The sequence below is a fragment of the Misgurnus anguillicaudatus genome, chromosome 14 (genome assembly GCF_027580225.2).
Source record: "Misgurnus anguillicaudatus chromosome 14, ASM2758022v2, whole genome shotgun sequence".
Taxonomy (NCBI): Eukaryota; Metazoa; Chordata; class Actinopteri; order Cypriniformes; family Cobitidae; genus Misgurnus; species Misgurnus anguillicaudatus.
In genome coordinates, this window is record NC_073350.2 from 20,380,138 (window position 1) to 20,402,049 (window position 21,912).

Genomic DNA, 21,912 nt, shown 5'->3' on the forward strand with positions numbered 1-21,912 from the left:
GATTCAATGGACTGTGCTAAGCTATGCTAAAAGTGCTAGCGCCAGACCCAGAGATCAGCTAAATGGATTCCAAAACGGTAAAAAGCAAATGTTTAACTCTAGGGGAGCTGGAAAATAAACATATTAAAAAAAAACTGGAGTGTCCCTTTAAACAACAATAGCTGCTTTTCACGTGGCTGTAACACATCATCTAAAACTATTACTTTATATTTTAGACATTTATAACATTCTTGTCTTTAGAAAAAGGTGAAAACTAAAGTATTTGGAAAAATAACAGAGATGACCTTGACGATTTCTCTTCTTTTGGTTGTTTTGTATTGATTCTTGAGGTTGCACCATGAGCCATATTTTGAGAACAAGGTGTACTGCTTATATAAGTAGAAGGTAGAAAATTTACTTCATTGCAAAAGCCCTCTGGCTCTCCTTAATAAAGCAACAAATACACAATTTATTATACCCCTCAGTAGCAAGAAATGCTTTTGGGCTATGGCCCCTTTTTTAAAAGCATCATGACATCATGAAAAGTAACATTATGTTGTAAACATTAACAATTTTAAAATCAGTAACACAAGATTACCAAGTCCCAGATTCCCAGATATGCATGACATTTAAAATGAGTTCTTTGCATACTGTATAAAGTATTATAACTCGCATGCACATTTCATGAAAGCATCATGAGATCTTAGCCATTTAAACAGCTGGAGGGGAGAGGATGATGGGAATGGTGGATATCAAGGCTACAAAATTACTCTCATTAGTCTAGTAAGCAGGTCAACAGGAAAGGTCTTCTTCAAAGGGATTTTCAACAGCGGAGAGGAACTGAAGGACGTCTCATAAATTCAGTTCTCACATCCAATGCCCTGGCTAATTGCAGCTAAACTCATCATGTGTTTTGATGGTAATATTTTTTAGTGAAAGTTACCTTCATTTGAGTCCCAAGACTGTATTTCGCTTCTTTGTGCATTTGATATCGAACTGTTGTGTCTGATGGTGTGTGTTGAGGATCCTCAGAGTCCCCTCCAGATTCTGAAATACACAAATAAATGGCTTAACTGGGAGCTTTCACCTTTTATTGCTCTCTCTCTCTCTCTCTCTCTCTCTCTCTCTCTCTCTTCTACACATATACAAATTTTTTGGATGAAGGAGACTGAAGAGTGGGTGAAAAGTAGACCTACAGTTTGGAAAGGCCTAATGTAATTAATGAAGCTTGGTGGGCTAGGCTGGTACGGGACTGATTCAGCTGCAGCCTGTGTCACTGGGCAATTAATTTACTTGACAAGGCCTCCCAAAATGTCCAAAAGGTCAAGAGACCAGGATCTGTTTCTTATTTGGCAATATAATCTTGAAATAAGTGGACTCTGTGTTACAAAGTTGTTCACTGAAGGCCGTGGAAACTTTATATCGCAGTGTAGGAAATTTCAAAATGTTTAAAGGGACATTCCACTTTTTTTGAAAATATGCTCATTTTCCAGCTCCCCTAGAGTTAAACATTTGATTTTTACCTTTTTGGAATCTATTCAGCTGATCTCCGGGGTCTGGTGCTAGCACTTTTAGCATAGCTTAGCACAATCCATTAAATCTGATTAGACCATTAGCATTGTGCTAAAAAAATAACCAAAGAGTTTGGATATTTTTCCTATTTAAATCTTCCTATTACGCACTGCCCGAAAATAGTCCCCTGCTATTGAAAGTAACCAAGGGGACTATTTTCGGGCAGTGCGTAATATCACTGCGCCTGGTGTAGGCATGTTACAGCATCAAAGTCCTTGATTATTACGCCAAAATGAGAGTATAGTTCCTAGCCATATCTGCTTAGAAAATCGCAACTTTTAATTTCCTGTCGGTCTTAGTACACAATGTAACTACAGAAGAGTCAAGTTTTAAATGGAAAAAATATCGAAACTCTTATTATTATTTTTTAGCATGATGCTAATGGTCTAATCAGATTCAATGAATTATGCTAAGCTATGCTAAAAGTCATAATGCCAGACCCGGAGATCAGCTGAATGGATTTTAAAGTGTTAAAAATTAAATTTTTAAATCTAGGTGAGCTGGAAAATTAGCATATTTTTGGAATGTCCCTTTAATGTAGTGTTTGATCTAGAGGATGGACAAGGGAAATATCTATCATATGTTCGTGTGTACGCTAAAATCAGTGTCTGTATAAACTATAGAAATTATGCAGTATAATCCTGAGACAAAGCAAAGTTGTAGTATATAGTACTTAACCATGACAATACCTTGCTCTGTGTCTTACTATGGTCCAAAAACCTTAGCTAAACTTGCTATTAATAATGCATTAAGGTCATGACATACTGCTGGAAGGTTGCTGTTGGCCTTCTGTGAAGATTATCTCCTGACTTGACCATGTACTTAAGAGTCCTCTTGATACCTGTTGACCTTAACTAAACCACAGCATTTAAAGCAGACATTAGCTGGACATCAAGACAGCGGCAGTCTCAGGGGACGCAAACAGCACCTCTGTGCCTCTTCACTTTCACAGTTTGTTTAATAGATCGGTCTTTATGTGGCCTCAGCACTCAAGCAACTGTAAACATGTAAATAATTTATGGGTAATGACTCTCATTTACGAATATTGATGTACAGACAATCACACTATGTGCCACTGGGATTCATAAAATGCCACAGGCAACTTTATTCGTTTATATAAACACTGATGAATCTCCACCGTCCAGAATATACTTAGCATAGTAAAAACATTATGCACAATACAAACAAAACAGCATATTTACAGTAAATGCCACTGGTCTTTACATCATCAGAATTAAAGATCCTGGCAATACAATAATAAACAACAAAACACTAGGGCTAGAAAGCATAATGTGAGGTATTTATGTATTTAGTGTGCTAATAGTGACAAGAAAGAACCAGGTATGGAAATTCAACTGTGAAGCTCTTTTTGTGAAAATAAATGTTTAATTATATTTCTAATTCTAGTGTTGTCTTCGAAAAGGCCAAAACTGAACAAGAAAAACAGAAACCACACAGTTGACTTCACAATCAGGTTTAACAAGCCTACAAAATCTGTTACATTAATCACAGGAAAGCGCTTTGATTCTGCGTAAATCCAACCTAATCCTTAAATCCAAATAAAAGCATGCACTAGAAACTACTGACTTTCTCATATTAAAAACAAAGATCATTTATACAGTATTTACATATGTATGCAATGTCATTTAGGAAAAACAAATGAAGAGTTTGGTTCCAAAACGCAATAAATCCATTTTGACTATTTCTGTAAAAATGTGTTTTCTATAGAAAGTGACAAGATGAAAACCACTATTTTCTGTTACAAACTTTTACATAGCATCTTTAGGTTATAATAACATTTTAATCCATAATTTGATTTTCAAAGATTTATTATAAAACGGATTATTTTTTCCACAAAATGCAATAAATTGACAAGTATTTTTTTTAAAAATGCTATAAATCTATTGAATCAATATATAAATGTGCATTCATCTTTGCCATGTTATATTCATTATATTCATTCACATTATTGGCATTAATCAAAACACTAACTTTGTCCTATAAATAACACTGTCATTACTGCTGTTATACTTGGGACGTCATTACTGAATTTTTTTGACAGCGATCAGCTGTAAAATGTTTTGGTCCTGCGCGATTTTCGTTGACTTCAAGTAAAATAATGGCAAAAGATCCTTTGGGGTCAATGTGTTAGCATGACAGAAGCTTCATGCTGTCGGGGAAACAAGCAACAGCTGGCATTTTTCCGTCTCTCGAGTGCCTCTCCCGTAAATTATTTGATTTTGATGGCTTAATTAAGTTTCTTCCGCGTCTCAGAAAACCACCACAGGTTTTCAATGCCATCAAAATTATTATTTTGTTTTTGTTTGTTTGTTGATCATGAAGTACAAAGTAGATGAGGAAACTAGTATTCTGTGTGTTTTCAAAGCGCCCCCATTATTGTTTACAATGCGTGGAATGGTGCGCTGTGATTTGTTGAGTGGATTTATTACATTCTGCAGAGATGAAGGACTGGCGTTTATCGTGTTTTGGGAAAAAAGGGAGAAAAGATGACAGAATAACACTCTGCATATTGGATTTTGCGTAAAATTAAGAATTTACATTTTAATACAGACCAGATACAATAGGCCTACTGATTTTGGTGATAACTAATTTTTGGCGTTTATCGCGTTTTGGAACCAAACTCTTTAAAATCGTGTTTAAGACAATACCATCAACTGAGTGCTAACTATCATTTATCAAAATATCTTTGGTTTAAATGTATTTTCTTGAATTTATTTATTTTATTTCATTTATCAGGTTTTTAACAACATATTTCCCTTTAATATAGCCTGACCATTACAATTTTTATTATTAAACAAGGTCAGATTTTAATTTCTCTCTGTTGAGGCGCACAAATGGCACTGATACAATCATATTGTAAGAGCTTTAATCCAAATCTAAATTTTAAAATGAAATAGTGACATTTATGCAAAATTATCAATTCGACAAGTTTTGCTTCTAATATAATTAATAAAGAATCAAACTATTTAATTAGAAAAATGGTAAATATATGCATTTCACAGGTAGGGACACAAATTTATATCGTTTTTGGATCCGTCTGTATATTGCATCACTGCTGATCTATTTGATAAACCACACTGTAAAAACTTTGCTGTAATTATGCAGCTGGTTGCCATTAACTTACTGTAGAAGATAAAGACTGAAAATCTTTCATGTTCATTTAACGTTGAACAAACTATTGCCAGTAAATAACATAAATGTAAAATCTACAGTAAGTTACTGGCAGCTGCCTGTAATACCCAGTAATACTGTAATTTCTACAGACATTTTTTTTACAGTGCACACAACAATATCTTAATAAATTCTGATATTTCTGTTGCATGACAATTTTTGCAATGCAATTTTTATGCATATGCCTGCATTACCATGCAGGTGAAATAAGATGAAAAGATCAACAGTCAGCTAGTGATCAAGCTCAGCACTTTGGTTGGCCTAATACAGACTTACACAGAAAACCCCTCAGTGGGTTCATATGAACAAATTTAGTCACATTTTTATGCACGGCTGACAAAACTAACCCTTGGGCTCCCTAAGCACAGCACAGGAAGTACAATGTGTGAGAGCCTGAGATGACTAAAAATACTGAGGTACATAAGCTAAATGTGTGCATCTGAATGTGTAGGTGAAAACGTCTTTGTTGAAAATGTATTAAATATATGACCTGCACAGAGTAGAGCTGCACGATTCTTTTGCTTAAAATAAAGATCACGATTCTCTCACGATTCTCAAAAACTTTGTTAATTTTAAAGACCTACATGGATTGACATTACTTTATGGTAATGAGCTATGACGCAGTTCGGCAGCAACCAATCGCAAAGGCGGAAACTTCCGCGGAACCAATCGGAATGCGGAAACCTCTAAACCGCTAAACACCCTTTAGGAAGGGATAAGATCGGGAATAAGAAACAATGTCAATATCGGGCGTAGACTTTGCTTTCCTACTTGAATATATAATTACCTGAATCGTCGAAATGCTGGATTAAGATCGTTTGGGGGGTTGAATCGATCTTTTAACAATTAATCGTGCAGCTCTAGCACAGAGATCAAAGTTTGACTACTGTGAAATAAAAAAAAAATGTCTGGGCCTTGTGTCGTACTGGGATGGGCAGAAAATGAATCACATTCATCAGTGGCACTGATGGCTATTAAACTAAATGATAGAATTTACAAAACAATGTTTTTTTATGGAAATACCATGTTAATGTGGTACTCAAAGGTTTTTTGTATCATGGTACTGTACATGAATTTCACTACCACCAATACTTTTTTGTAAAGGCAGATGGAAGCAGAATGAAATGAACATGAATTATTTCCACATTAACTAAACAATTGACCCAAAAGTCAAAATGTCCCTCTCTGCTGTTAGTCTTCTGTAACAGTGATTATTCCACTTAATGCTATTTTACAAAGGTCAGACTTCATAGAGTTTCTGAAGGATGTTAAAATGCCACAAAAAAATGCTTTTGTGTGGGCCTATCAGACAACATTTGAATTCAATATCTTATATAAGCGCAATATTAATTGAATAATCTAATAATAAATAATCGTATAATTTCTGTTTATGTGGAATTTTCAGATGAGTTTGAAAAGTGCTGGTCTGGTCTTGACTTGGTCTCGATAAACTCTGGACTTTGTCTTGGTCTCAACCCCTCAAAGTCTTGGTCTTGTCAGCATTATTCACATGACACAAGTTCTGTACAATACTTATATATGACTGATTTCTATTTAAGCCATGGAAATTCCTTATTAAAGTAAACATCAAAGAAACAGATCCATCTGATATTTATGTTCACCTGTTTAAATACGAATCCCGCAGATGGAATAAAACAGCAAAGAAGCTGCAATGCTGAAATACTTTGAATGTTTGTATTTCAATGCCAGTGCTTATAAAAAAACAAAACTAGGCACTGAAAAGTGTATTAGTTCTGCTTTGCCAGGATCAAACTAAAACCTCTGCAATGTTAAATGAATGTTGCAGCATACGGTTCTGTAAAAGAAATCTGTTTAAAGAACAGAAAGCTTCTTTCTCGCTGTAGCATCAGTGTCAGCAACCATAACCCACGATGTACCTCCACCCAGAGCAGGAAACGCAATCTCAACTAGGCCAAAAATGAAATGCAACAGCTCTTTTATCTTAGTCATAGATACCCCAACCCAATATCACTCAACCCAGCGCGCAGACAGAGAGGATGATGGGAACAAAAAAGCAGCTTTATCCATCATAGAGAAGTTTCCAGCTCTCCGACCACTCAAGCATCTGATGCATGAGTTACTGCTACTGACACGCTTGTCCTTCCAACCCACAAGAAATTTAAAATCAAATGTCAACACAGGAAAGAAAGTCAGTGATATGGTTGACAAAGGTAGGGAAAAATAGTCTAGATGGATGAAGTGCCAGAAAGGAGTTCCTGCCTATAGAGAATGCATTTTAAGGCAGCCATCTTATAAGATACCCTGTTATAAGACAGACAATATGATATGCCAGTCCTTCCCGGCGCATCTTTTTTGTCGTTTTATATATTGATTTTTCATTTTTTTCTGTTTTTTAAACCATTTTCGCTTAGGCTTAAGGTTAGATTTGAGATTTGCTTTAGGAGGTTATTTAATATATAGGTTTCTCCATGTTTTTGTCTATTTTTAAGCCATGGTCGCTTGGAGTTAGAATTGGGGTTTAGGTTAAGATGTCATTTTTATGTACCAAAAAAGTTGTTCTAACTCTAAACCCAAGCGACAATGGTAAAAAATTAAAAAAATTAAGAAACTAATACATAAAACGACAAAAAAGATGCGCCGTTTTGGATGAGCGGGAAGGATTGGCATATCATATGCACGCCAAGTTGGAATTTGGCGTATGTATTGCACGAGTTTTCACATTTCGTGCGATTTATACGCATCTCCGTGAGACTGGGTTCGATAGGCTCATGCAGAGGACAGTCTAGTTTGCACAGGGGCATAGCACAAGGTCCCGGGCCTTATGCATAGGCAGTCCTGATGCCCCCCCGATATTTCCATTTTAGTTTTCTAATCACTACATGAAAAAACTGTATGATAACCAAACAAGCCTTTTTTGCTAATTTTAGATATTATAGCCTATTCATTTCAAATTAAACATGTTTCAAATTAGGCTATTATAACGGTGTTTGTATGCAAACAGAATTAGTATACAGTTTATTTATTTAGCCTTTCATCTCAAATTGCATGTAGTCTATAACCAAATTATCATCTGAAAGTGTATGTTCTGCTTTTTCAATGGGTTGTGTCATTTCATTTTTAGCATTAACAATCACGAAGATATTCAAACAGTTTAGCACTATAGGTGGCCTGATTTAGCTTTCTTTGAGAAAGATATTTCAACCGCACCGCAGAAGTTTGCGCGCCACCAGACGCTCAACTAACATAAACAAAATGCGTGTGCAGATGGACTAAACCATTTGGGGCATTAGCAAGGGGTGGGACCTTGAGACGTTAGATAGTTTTTACTTATACAAAATGTAGTCAGTCAAACAGTTATTCAGCCAATACACTAACTTTACATTTCATCTGACATTCATTATGAAATTTAATTAGGAAATGAAAATATTCAGGTAAAACTTTTCATGGGCCCTCTCTCCCCTTGGGGCCCTGGTAATCAGTACTGGTTTTACCCCCAGTCCGACACCCCTGAGTTTGGAGACTGGATTGAAGATAATCATCCCTGTATGCGTGTTAGCGTTATCAGATTCCAGATTCTAAGATTGTAATGTCAAACTACTGAAATCAAATGAGAGCCTGCCAAGGGCTGTATATATTTCTTTGTTTTGCTGAAGCAGGAGCACCATTAAAGGAATAGTCCATTTTCTTAAAAAAAATCCAGATAATTTACTCACCACCATGTCATCCAAAATATTGATGTCTTTCTTTGTTTAGTCGAGAAGAAATTATGTTTTTTGAGGAAAACATTGCAGGATTTTTCTCATTTTAATGGACTTTAATAGAGCACAACATTTAATACTTAACTCAACACGTAACAGTTTTTTTCAACGGAGTTTCAAAGGACTATAAACGATCCCAAACGAGGCATAAGGGTCTTATCTAGCAAAACGATTGTCATTTTTGACAAGAAAAATAAAAAATATGCACTTTAAAACCACAACTTCTTGTCTAGGTCCTGTCCTGCGTGACCTAACGTAAATGCGTAGTGACGTAGAGAGGTCACGTGTTACATATATGAAACGCACATTTGCGGACCATTGTCAACAATTAACTGACACAAATACATTAATTAGTATCATTCGACATACAACAACGTCGGAACGGTCCTCTTTCTCAATACTTGTAAACACTGGGGCAGAGTTTTGCGTTCGTCGTCTGTGACCTCTCAACCTCATGACGTATTGCGTGGGGTCACGCTGGCGCATCACGACCGGATCTAGACGAGAAGTTGTGGTTTAAGTGCATATTTTTTTTGTTGTCAAAAATGACAATCGTTTCGCTAGATAAGACCCTTATGCCTCGTTTGGGATCATTTATAGTCCTTTGAAACTCCGTTGAAAAAAACTGTTAAGTGTTGAGTTAAGTATTAAATGTTGGGCTCTATTAAAATGAGAAAAATCCTGCAATGTTTTAATTAAAAAACATAATTTATTCTCGACTGAACAAAGAAAGACATCAACATTTTTTTGAATGACATGGTGGTAAATTATCTGGATTTTTCTTTTAAGAAAATTGACTATTCCTTTAACTTATATAGTAGGAAAAAATACTATGGAAGTCAATGGGGCTGAAAAACTGTTTGGTTACAAACATTGCTCAAAATGTCTTCCTTTGAGTTCAGCAGAACAAAGAAATGTATGCGGGCTTGAAACAACTTGAATAAATATTGACAGAATTTTATTTGTGGGTGAATTATCCCTTTAACTGTTCATAATTTTTATTTATAATACAAATAAAAATGGGGGGGGGGGCTGTGCAATTGCTATAACTAATTATTGAGGGAGTGACCACTGCCCCACATTCCTCAGAAGCTACACCCCTAAAACGGAGTCTCATGTAAGGCCTATCTACAGCATCTTTAAGTGCCAGCTCACTAAGGTTTTGCAACAAAGCTATAAAATAGTAAATAGTAGAGATTCACAATAGCACATAAAATTGAACTGTGACAAAGCACATTGATTTTAAATCTGAGGCATAAAATAAACTCGCTTTTATGTAGTATAAGCACTTGTAAAAAATATGATTTTTGCATATTTGAAAAAATCGTCTCAGCAGAAAGAAAAAATAGCTTGTGTAGTTATTTTTTTTTGCAGTTTTTTTTTTCTGAGAGAGACAGTCATTGTGGTCCAAATGACCCACATGGTTTTCTCTGTCATGTCAGCTATTTCGAAACATGTCCATGCGAGCCAAAGGTCAACTTGACTATTAAGACAAACAGCACTTTAAAGGCTTGCTCATTCCCTTTTTTTAATTGCCTGTCGGAAAAACAGCCTGATTTGTTTCCTTGTGGCACCATTTCTCTTACATTTAATATCTGCTATAGCTTTTCAGCCTGTCATTGTCATCTCAGCTTGTGATATAAGACACTGGTGATGGTTTTAATATGATGTATATCAGAGTGCTGAAATTGGACCCTCATTTGTCGTTCATGTTATGTTCGGACCAGCTTTGATTACTAAGCCTGCTGTGTTGTTACAAGTTTTGAAATTACATGCTTGAGATGATGGCGATGGAAAAGGGAGGCCATGAGGATCGCAGTCAACACTAGCCTCAGCTTTACTCCTCATTGGCTCCAAGAAATCATTTTCCCTGGATCCAGTCATAATCAGCCGCTTGACCAGACTTACAAATAATGGCAAAAAGGCCAGCGCAGTCAATTTCGGCCAGTAGTACTTGTCAAATAATAACAAGTTTGACCAGGCCTTGAACAAGCAAGAAGCAAAAATATGATTGTTGGAAAGCCCCGGGTTAAACCTCAACCATTTCGAGAGCCTGGCACTAGCGCCATTGCCATTCAATTTCCACGCTCCCTTGTCTTCAAACTTACTATAACGCTTCACATTACTCTCCCTCGCTTTTTTCTTCGCCTGCCCCATCTCATCTATTCAAATAGACATCAGAATAATGATGGCGCGGCACGGGTAATCGATCAAACACTCGCGCTCAAACTGGCGCAGGACAAATCATCATGCCAGTTTGGCCGCAGAAATGGGCTTAGTGAACTGTAATCCCTCGTGCGCTCCGATTCGGCCCCCTCCACCCCCGTGCGATGTGTCCTCGTAGAAAGGAGCATTTTGGCTGCTCCACACGCCCCTGAGCTGTAAGGCTATTTAATTGATGTCAAAGCTGGTCGTGTGAGCATTTTCTACAGCGCAGATCCAAGAATCATGTCATGGCAGCGTATAATGGATCCTCCAGCAGACATGCCATAAAATCATTCAGAGATGGTAATAAAAAAATCATTATTACAGGCAAACTTGGGAAATGCGGCTAAATTGAAAAAAGCTCAGGTTTATCACATTCCCCATCATATGTAATAAACACCACCAGGTATAAAATATTGCACTAAAACATCACATAAACGCTCACAGAAACTTTAACGCATGCATTTGGATTTGATTACTTGGTCACACTGCTGGTCTGTACTGTACATCATATATCAGTTTATTACAATAACTTCCTTCAAATCAATTATGAGATGTTTTACAGTATATATGACAGACAACATCAGCTTGGGTGCTTTGTGTTTATCAGCCCCTCCAGAAAAACGCGATTGGGTGATTCTCACGAAATCCAGACTTAGAAGGTGTCCAGCATCAGATTGAAGCCATTTTTTTGCACATATAAGATTAAGGTCTGAACTTATTATAACCATTATTTTTAGAGGATTTAAAAAATATTTCCTATAAAATTATTAAAACTTTTTAGATTATCATTATCAAGAATTATAATTACCGGAACATGATATTACATTAAATATATGCATTTACAACTCGTGTTTCGGTAATGAGAACTTAAAAGTTGTCTAGGTACTATGACAAACTAAATTTCGACTTTTATCTGGAGAGAAAAAAATGCTTACCTGGTAGCCATCTTGAGTGTCACAGTCAATTATATCCCTTCCAACTATTTTTTTAAATGTTAGTTTATTGAGGGCTTAAACAATGATTGAAAATTGTTGCGGAGGATGAGAAAATTTTTCTTGGACACATTTATATTCCTTATTATTGTCTGTACATTTACTAATGATCACCAAATACCACATGTTTCTTTACTGTAAATGTTTATAGTATAACATGCACTAAAGCTTTTCATTTTTTAGATTTTTTAATTATAAATATTTCCATGTCAAAGAACCCAAATCCAGTCATGGACACATTGCGGAAATTAAAAATTTCCCCTTAAACGTGGAAAAAAACAACAAAATTGGTTTGTATGATGTCATTTGAAATCATGTGCAACATAGTACGTGAAGAGATGTTTGTAACTGTATGCTTCTTGTTTTTATATTCTTACTTTGCATTTACTTTTTTTATCAAAATGTTTCATGACACCTCATGACTCTAATTTCGCAAGAATCACTTTTTGCAACGAAAAAGCGGGGATTACTTTCGCCGCATAAATTACAGATTTCCGCGTGCAAAATATGAGGGGCTTGCATGATTTCATAATCCTCGCATTTTCGTTGCAAAAAGTCACATATATCTTAGCAGAAAGTTGAAAAATGTTGCATTTACTTCACACTAGCGCAGCCATATCCCCTGTTGCCATGGGAATGTTATGAAGTGACGTGAACATCATTAAAAAGCTGCAAAAGCTGCAAACAGTTTTTGCTAGTTTCCCCAATTTTTGCAAGTTCCCGCAATTTCATCGCATAAAATTGCATAAATATCCTGCAAATTCCATCTTATTTTTTAAGGAAACGTGTCGCAAGATCAAGGATTTTTGCCCGCAACAATCACCAAAAAAGTTCAGCGTTTTTCTGGAAGGACTGTTATATGGTAACTTAGTAAATTTGCAATACTGGACGATGCAGTAGACTACTGTTTTCTGGCATATTTTACTGGACCTACACAGCTTCACTCCACTACCATGATCCAGGCACCTGAATTGGCTCTTAAAATGCCTCAAGTGCACTTGACTTCACAGCAAGCCAGGTATAAATACAGTTCTACATCATTTGCTCATCATTTGTTGATAAACTGCTAAAATTATCAATTGAAGATAAAAAATGTTGTAGCTTGTAAACAGGGCGCAATCTATAATAGTTTCATTTTTTTTTTAATCGAATAAAAAAACTTCTAAAAAGAATCACGGTGGCGTAATGTAAATACTCATTTTGCACCTGCTTCAACTCTGTTTGCACAAAAGTGACTCAACAGTTTAATGAATTCAACGAATGATGTACATTGTCCAGGATATCTCTGACCATAAATATTATTAGATTTATCTACAAAGCTTATGAAAGCACATCAGTAACCAAACATAATTAAAGTCTATGCACACCTTTCATAAGCAAAAGGCGCAAAGATGACAGGAGACCATCTTGGTAAGCAAGCAAGCGACTATTGCAGCCATGGCATAGGAGGCAAGTGACAGTGAAATAACAGGTTTCATACTGCCGTCTGACTGGGAAAAAATAAATGAAGGGGGAAAACGAAAAATAGAGCAGACTGCAAAAGGGGTTGGGGGCAAAAAGGGAGACTTATAAAAGGAGGAGGTGGGGCTACACAGAGTGGAGTCTAAGAGGAGAGCGAGAAAAAGAGAAAGAGAGAGATCTGCCTCCACTTTGTCTCTCTCACTCAAGTACGCAAGCCTCTGACAGCAACAACCACACACAGACAGAGAGAGAGAGAGAGAGAGAGAGAGAGTGAGGGAGAGAGAGAGAGAGAGCAGAGGCAACACACAGATTCATCCTCTGTAGATCGCCTACACAGAGTCAGAAATAGAGCTGAGTTTTAAGGCAGGTGCATACAAAATCCCGGGAGGTGTGCGAATGTACGTGAGCAAGGATACAGGTTGATTGACTAACGTCAAAGAGGAAAACAAGACAAATAGCGTATGACGACAACAAGACAAGAAGAAAAGCCGAAGAAGAGACTGTGATGTATGCTGAAATGACCTCTCTTGTCACGGTAGGAAAGTTTATCACCTTCTATCTGCATTTGTGTCTCGCATTTGTACTGACATTGCAAATCCACGTCTATGTGTGTTTACGCCCAAGTACAAGGAAATCATTTGAGATGCAAAGTTACCTAGCAACCTGTCAGAAATCAATCGACTCACATAAATCTTTTGACATTAAAGGATTCATCTGGTCACTGGTTGGCTTGGTGTCACAAAATCTGGTTCATTGTAGTGTCTTTAGTTTGAAACAGAGCTCAAGTTGTGCTGTGCCCTGACAGGTTGAGACTTTACCCCGCTGCATGGCAGTTATGGTCAGCATGCAGAGCACATAGAGATAGAGTTGCACTGACTCACACATTAGCTCGGCCGAGGAGGAGCTTCGTGTCGCATTGAAAGTCCACAGCCAGAGCTTTGCGAAAATAAGGATAACGCAGTGTGCGAGCGAACAAATCTGCGTGTGTGCATTTGTGGACGTGTGTGTGGGGGGTGCGCATCTGTCATTTCATCGAAGTGATCAGCATCCAGAAACTCTCTCTCTTCCTCTCCCCTCCTCTTCCTCCTCCCCGCTGTTGCTATCTGGCCGCGTCGCCCGGTTGTTCGGCTGTCGCAGTTGAATTTGCAAAAGCCAGCGTGCGCTCTCTGCCTCTATCTACCGGTCGCCACAGCAAGCCTATTGTTATTGTCCTCCTCCACACTCTCCTCTGAGGGAACTCAGCGATAATCCTTCTCTGCCTCTTCATGTGTGGGGAGGAAGCGTGCGCGTGTGGGTGTCATGATGGAAGATCGAACCGACGCACGTGAGAGTGCTGGCAGGTGTCTGGTGCTTTATACGGAGACAATGAAGACAGATTGTGTGTGTTAAATGCATGATGGAATGTTCCTGTATATTTCCAAAGTACGCCTGCGAGATTCTTATGTATGTTTATTTAGTAAACAGAGCCTAATTGAGCCTTAGAGGAATTGAATTCTGCTATATTAAGCAAATGCAATCGAATGTTTCGAGAGCTAACATTCGTCATGTTTGGGCCACTAGCGTTAACAAGCTGGAAAATAATGATTATTTTCACACAGGTTTCCAAACTATCTCTGCTATGTCTGTCATGGGACAAATAAACTTACTAACTCGCGCCACAAACTCAAACCTTGCGTTAGGCTGTGTCAAGATGCTTAATAAAACATTAATCTGTGCTTTAAAGACGTTGGATATCGCATACTTTGAAAGTACGTACTGCGTTAGATTAAGTACTCATCGACCATTAAAACAGTACGTTTTATATACTTTAGTATGAATATGGCTAGTGTGAATGAAATTCGGATGTACTACATCCACCATGTTGATACATCACGTGACTATGACATACATCGTCATAACAACAAGTGAGAAATTAACTTGGATGATGTTAAACAAGCTTTATTTAATCACAAGGAACAGCTCTTTTCCTTATGCATTTACATTTGAGTTGCGTTATCGCATTCTGACATTTTTGATATTTCTTCTTCTTCATTGGGTGACTCCTCCCCCGGGGCTCACGGGATAGTAAATGTCCATCGAATACACACTTCAAAATCTTGCCAAAAGTATTAGGTCATCCGGGTACTTTTCATACTGTTTATCGAATAAGCTACTATGAATTTGGACATACTACTCGCCTTGACTACTGGTTTTCGCCTACTGTGGTCAAACGCAGGGTATATTTACTCTTTTTTTTTTTTTTTAGAAAACCCAACCTTCAAATTGCATTTTTATTCTGTCTTTTAAATGCTTGGGTAAATAGGAATATAACATTTTATTTTAACTAAGGTTGTAAAACGATTAATTGCGATTAATCACATACGATTAATCACATACAGAATAAAAGTTGTGTTTGCATGATATGTGTGCGCACTGTGCGTGTATATTTACATTATATTATGTATAAAAAAAATTCTTAAATGTTTACATGTATGTGTATATGAAGAGTTTCGTTGCAAAACGAGATAACCACCATTTTTTAATTGTTCAGAAATCTTGTTTTTTGGTTGTGCATTCCAATTAATTTCAATGCAACTGCAGTTGGTTTGTTTTGATTTAAACCTTTATAACTTAAAAAATACAACTAAGTAGCACCATAAAACTAAATAATAACATGATAACATAATAATAAACATGTTTTGATAAAAATGTAAAAAAATGGATTTATCTCGTTTTGCAACGAAACTCTTCTTATATATATATATATATATATATATATATATATATACATATACATGTAAACATTTAAGAACATTTTTATTTATATATAATATAAAACATACTCATTTTGTATGTGTTTGTCGCGATTAATTGTTTGACGGCCCTAATTTTAACATTAAAAATCTGGCCCATTTACAGTAATTCCCTCCCCCCCCCAATGAACAAGTTTGATGAAAAGCTATTTAATTCGGATATTGAGTTTTGAACAGGGAATTGGTGACATTAAATCAAACGTTCCAATTTGTGGTGAAAGTATTCTGACGGCTCATAAACTGCACGCAGACATCAATGAATAAATTCTTAATAAGTCGTACCATGAAATTAAACACATGACTTGTCCTGATGACTAGACTGGAAAGATAATTGCATAGTTTGTTTATCGCAATGTTGATTAGATTCTGTATGGGCACGGTTACTGAATGCAAAAATGCACTTCTGCTTGCATTAGGGAGCTCTATGATCTTTCACACTGCACCACAGTGAACGTTATTATCTTTAGGGTTCCTATTTAGTGGTTTATAATAGTTGCTAAGCAATCTAAATGTCTCTTTTATGAGAAAAATTTTAGTTAATGCGTTTTTTTAATCTACCAATTTTTACTTTTTTTTACTGTGTTCGTAATCAGGGATAAAATAATTATTTAACACAAACATTCAGCAAGATATTCAAGACATTTTGGCAGTTACAGAAACTGAAATCAAATCACATTTGGTATCGCAGATGTGTTTCATAATCCTCATAGCTCTAAATCAACCTTTATTATGATTCACATCTCATTCAGATAAGAGGCAAATTAGTTGTGCCAAGTGCATTGCAGAGTTAATTCAAATGTCTCCTTACACTATTGAACATAAAGGTTCCTAAAGAGATTTTTGTAGGGTTTTATGGTTCCCTAAACAACCTTGGACGTCCACAAAACCTTTCTGTTGCATAAAAGTTTTCTCAAAGACTATAAAATGTAAGAAAGGGTTCTTTTAAGAACTCTTGACTAAAAGGATTTTAGGGGATCCAGGGCGAAGAAATAAAAATTTTAAGAGTTTATAAAAAAAACCTAATGAATAATGGGCTCTTAATAATGTCTAAAGACAAAAGAAAATGTTAAAGTTATGCAAGTAATAAGCTTTTGTAGACTTCCAATGAATGGACTGATAGTTTTTAAAATTTGAATAAAACACTGAAGCATCTAGACCCCTACATCAGAGGTACCAACAAAAATAAAAAAACAGGGTTTATATTTACCAATATCTAGTACCAAAAGCTGTTATCATGCAAAAACACTAAATGTGACCCTGGACCACAAAACCATAACTCGCACGGCTATATCTGTAGCAACAGCCACAAATACATGATTTTTATGCCAGAAATTATTAGGATATTCAGTAAAGATCATGTTCCATAAAGATATTTTGTAAATTTCATAAAAATATATCACAAATGTATTTATAATTAGTAATATGTGTTGCTAAGACCTTTATTTGGATAACTTTAACTCTTTCCCTGCCATTAAAAGAAAACATTTGCATAAAAAAGTGTTCCTGACAAATTTTTATGGTAATCTGCAATACCGTGATTATCCAGTTGGTGCACAAACTGAAGCAAAAACATTATTTACTCATTTTAAACTCTGTGTATGTTTTGATAATCTTTTTATATCTGATCTCTAACAAAATTCCTTTACAAAAATGCAATTATTTCAGCTTTTAGCTAAAAAATATTTTTAAAGAACAATACCCATATTTAAGAGTTTATAAGCACAGAAAAAAATATAGATAGGATGAAATGTTTTTTCCCTGTTTTTTTTTTTTTTTTTTTGAAAGCAGAAGGTCAGTTCTTTCATTTGATATATTTGTATGTTTATATATTTTTTGAAGAAAATTTTCCTGGAAGGCATTTTGTGAAACTTTTGTGCAAATCACAAAAAATGCAGTTTCTCAATATTTAGATTTTTTGCACCCTCATATTCCAGATTTTCAAATAGTTGCATCTTGGCTGAATATCGTCATACCCTAACAAACCATACATCAATGGAAAGCTTATTTATTATGACTGGTTTTGTGGTCCAGGGTCACATGTTTCCGATACCTGCACCCTAAAAAACGTCAGCCCAGCATTGGGTCAAAAATCAATGAACCCAACCTGCTTGATTATAATTTAACCAGCCCAGTCTCACGAAATTTCGCTATATTGTCACGCATTTTTTTTATTCTTTTTTCATGCTATTATCACGAAATGTTGTGTTTTTTCGTGATCGTATAACGAATTCCTGTTATCGTGTGATTATCACGTATTGGTTACTCAACTGTTTTGTCCTATTTTCTTACCATTGTTGCTTCGGTTTAGTGTAAGATTTACATAAAATGACATCCCTACCCAAACCCAACTCTAACCCTAACGCCAAGCGACATATAGAAAAATAAATCCGAAAAAATATTATAAACCATTATATATAGTGACATTCTAATGCAAGCACCAAATCTAACCCTAAACCGAAGCAACAATGGTTAAAAATAGGAAAAGGCAGTTGAGTGGCCAGTGCGTGATGGTCACACGAAGACAGGAATTTGTTATACGATCACGAAAAAACACTAAATTTCGTGATAATAGCATGAAAAAAGAATCAAAAAAAGTGACTATATCACGAAACTTTGTGAGACTGGGTAGAATTTAACATATGCTGGGTTGCTTCAAACCATAATGCCTGGTTATTTTAACCAACTGTTGGGTCAAATATAAACTTTTTGTGGGTTAATTTACTCCAACGGTGAGGTTTGTCCCTTTTTGACCCAATTGTATTAAAAAAATCCCCCAGGTGATGGTTCTACAAATGTACATCTAAATGTAATCTAAATGCCTAGAAATGCATTTTATAGACGAGACCAGACCCATGGTCCACAGTCAACAGCTGCTTCATGTTCAGCTCTAAGACAAGAACCACAACTGAAGAACAAAACACTGCCTTCTAAAAATAAAACAGCAGGGGCTTTAAAGCTCCAAACAATTATTAAGAGTTATCTTTCAAACACAAATGCGCAAGCTATAGCCTGACCTCTGTGCCACTGTTCCTTCCTGATTATGCAGTGTTTCAGCAATAGTAAGATGGAGATTTTTGTAGGACTTTAACTATGTTGTCATCCCGCAGGTAAGTGCTGGAGTATGTGTGTGTGTGTGTGTGTGTGTGTGTGTGTGTGTGTGTGTGTGTGTGTGTGTGGATGAGAGTTAGTTCATCACAGAAACATCTGTTAAATTGTTCTCATGTTAGCATCGCTAATGATTCAAAGGGTGTGACTGAGCAGATGCCTCAAAGTGCAAAAGAAGAAAAAATGAAAGGTGATACGGTGAATTTAAGGAAGAGAATGTGAAGATAAAAATATATGCAAATCACCCCACCGTTCCATCACTGATGAATCTTCGGTGTTGCCAGATGTTTCCATGATTAAGACGTCGAGACAGGTTAGAAGTGGCTTAGCAGATATATCTGTTGTTGTAAAGACATGCCCATTTGACTATAACAGCACGGTCGATTGTGTTTATTGATCTGCAACAAAGGAAATACAATCTTGTGTTATTTACCACATGCAAACATGTTTCTCTCTCTCTCTCTCTCTCTCCTTATCTCTTTGTATGGTTGACAATGAAATATGTAGCCTTAAACTGAATTAAAACATATGGCTTATATCTTGTTTAACTTATCATCATTCCAGTCCTTGTCGTGAAGCTTACATAATCCACCTTTTTTATCTTGTGTTGGGCTTTAAACAGTTCTAGATAATTCCCTTTAAAACTAGGCTTCATACAGGTGCAAAGGTATAGCAACAGAAGCATGAATTTGATGTAAAAAGACTTTGGGGGAAAGATACAAAGGTCATCTGTGGTCCAATGGAGCAGTCATATAATGAGATACAGTTTAGGGAGAATAGAGAACCTGCTCTTGTTCCTTTTTAAAAATAAAAATACAGAAACTGATTGATTTCCCCTCTGTTAACATCTGTATTCATTAGCCATGCTTAAATAACCTGACAGTGTTTCCAGCACCATTACTGCATCTACTGCACATAAATATATTTTAGCTGAGATGTGAGCTTGCAGTCTGAATTGCATGTCATGTCTCTCAGACTGTGGAATACAAAGACAATAAATACAGAACATAGTTTCTATTGCATTTGTCCTTACATGGTGCACACAATAAAAAAATGAATTGCTTTAATAAGCTATGTTTTAGTCAATGAATCAGTCTATAATCTTTAACAACCATTCTTAAATATTTGTTTTTTATTATTTAATTAACTATTTTACTGAAATGGACAAAATGGTTCCTGACTAACTAAACAACTCAAAATAAACTTATGAGAACTAAAGTCATTTTTGTAAATTAGTTTTTTCTACATAATATCATCCTACATAATGTAAAGAACATTCTGTTAAAATATAACCTTGATATTTTTAATATTGACTGAGTAAAGCCATGTCAAAAATTGAAATGAAAGTGAAATCAAAACTTTGATGCTCCTAATCCCATAGTTAGGTTATGAGACTTTAGCCTGGAGTTCACAGATAGAGTCACATAAGACGAATGTAGTTAAAGATACTGTACATCAGGGCTAGTCAACTGGTCAGCCAGTCACGTTTGTCTTATCAGCATGGTTACTTAAAAGCCACCTTTCCACTGTACATGACAAATGACAAAAAACTGGAAGGAGGGACTGCGTGGGTTGCCAATCTGCAGGTGCATACATTTTTTACCCTATTTGAGCTTTGGGTGCATAAAAAAATACTTGTGCGACTACACCACATGCCAAACGCAGACCCGAAGTGATGTATTTCAGTGTGTTCCAATCAAAACACTGTGTGCGAGGTGAAAATTATGAATGATTATTCTTTGTTGTTTAACTTTATCAGTAACACTTGAATCTTTTAAAAACATCTGATGATTACTGATCAGTAAATTATTAAGTATGAATATATTCATAGATTGAAGGCTCTTGCACTTGAATGAGCTTCTCTCCTATCCTATGTTGACACAGATTTAAAATTAAATTGAAATTTCATGACAACTGTCACTAGGGGACGACTCCGACAGTCGTGTCTGAATGTAGTGTACAATGGAAAAGCGGTTTGGCCTATATATCTTTAAAATATTAAAAAACAAAAAGTGCAATTTTAGTCATTAGAAAAAGACTGACTATATGTTGTGAATACTTGAAATATAACAATTTAGAAAAGTTAAACAATTATAAAGAAAAGACATTTAGAACTCTGCATTACAGTTAGTGCTACTGAAAAATATGTGTGTTGATTATTTACACTTGCACTTTATTTGTGCAATGTTCATAGGTAAACTATTAAAGGTCCCGTTCTTCCTGCATTTTTGAAGCTTTGATTGTTTACACTGCGCAATATAACATGTGTTCATGTTTCACGTGTAAAAAAAAGTGATATTTTTTCACACAATTTACTTATCTGTATAGCGCTGTTTTCACTGTCCTCAAAACAGGCTGATGTCTTCCTTGTTCTGTGAAGTCCCTCCTTCAGAAAAACGTATTGAGTTCTGATTGTGTAGTTTGTTTAGTGTGTTGTGATTCGATAGCAGCTTAGCGTGCCGTTAGCTTAGCTGGCGACTGCCGTAATCCTGTGGGCGGAGTTTAATCAACAAACTGTTCTACTGACATCATCAAGGCAGGAAGTATAGGGCTGTAGTCCAAACCGGCCGTTCGCTGTAGGCTTTGAAAGGCTAATTCTGTTAAAGAAAATATATCACCTGGCAGTGAACTAATTTTAAAGGTATTATTTATGCTATTATAGCAATATTACACAGTAACTAGGGTTTAAAAACAGAAAGAACGTGACCTTTAAAATTTGGCTCTTGCAATGTTAAACTGCAATTGTTTAAAAAAAAAAAAAAAATATATATATATATATATATATATATATAGTTCTGAGTAACTAAGAGGCAAAGTACTGGATACAAGATGTGTGCATGTTTGAAAATGCATGTTTTTAATAAATGACCT

At 35.9% G+C, this 21,912-nt stretch overlaps 1 protein-coding gene and 1 long non-coding RNA gene across 2 annotated transcripts in view; one reads left to right on the forward strand and one right to left on the reverse strand.

Moving 5' to 3' along the window:
• Window positions 1–428: 428 nt before the first annotated feature.
• LOC141369472 (uncharacterized) lies at window positions 429–20,389 on the reverse strand. Its single transcript, XR_012373208.1, has 2 exons — window positions 19,292–20,389; window positions 429–1,026 (listed from the first exon to the last, which is right to left on the reverse strand). It is a non-coding gene; the product is annotated as an uncharacterized lncRNA (long non-coding RNA).
• Window positions 13,345–21,912, forward strand: part of lrrn2 (leucine rich repeat neuronal 2) — a 69,772-nt gene continuing 61,204 nt past the window's right edge. The window contains exon 1 of the mRNA XM_055185171.2: window positions 13,345–13,679. The gene's annotated coding sequence lies outside the window, so the exon portion shown is untranslated. The remainder of the gene's footprint in view (window positions 13,680–21,912) is intronic.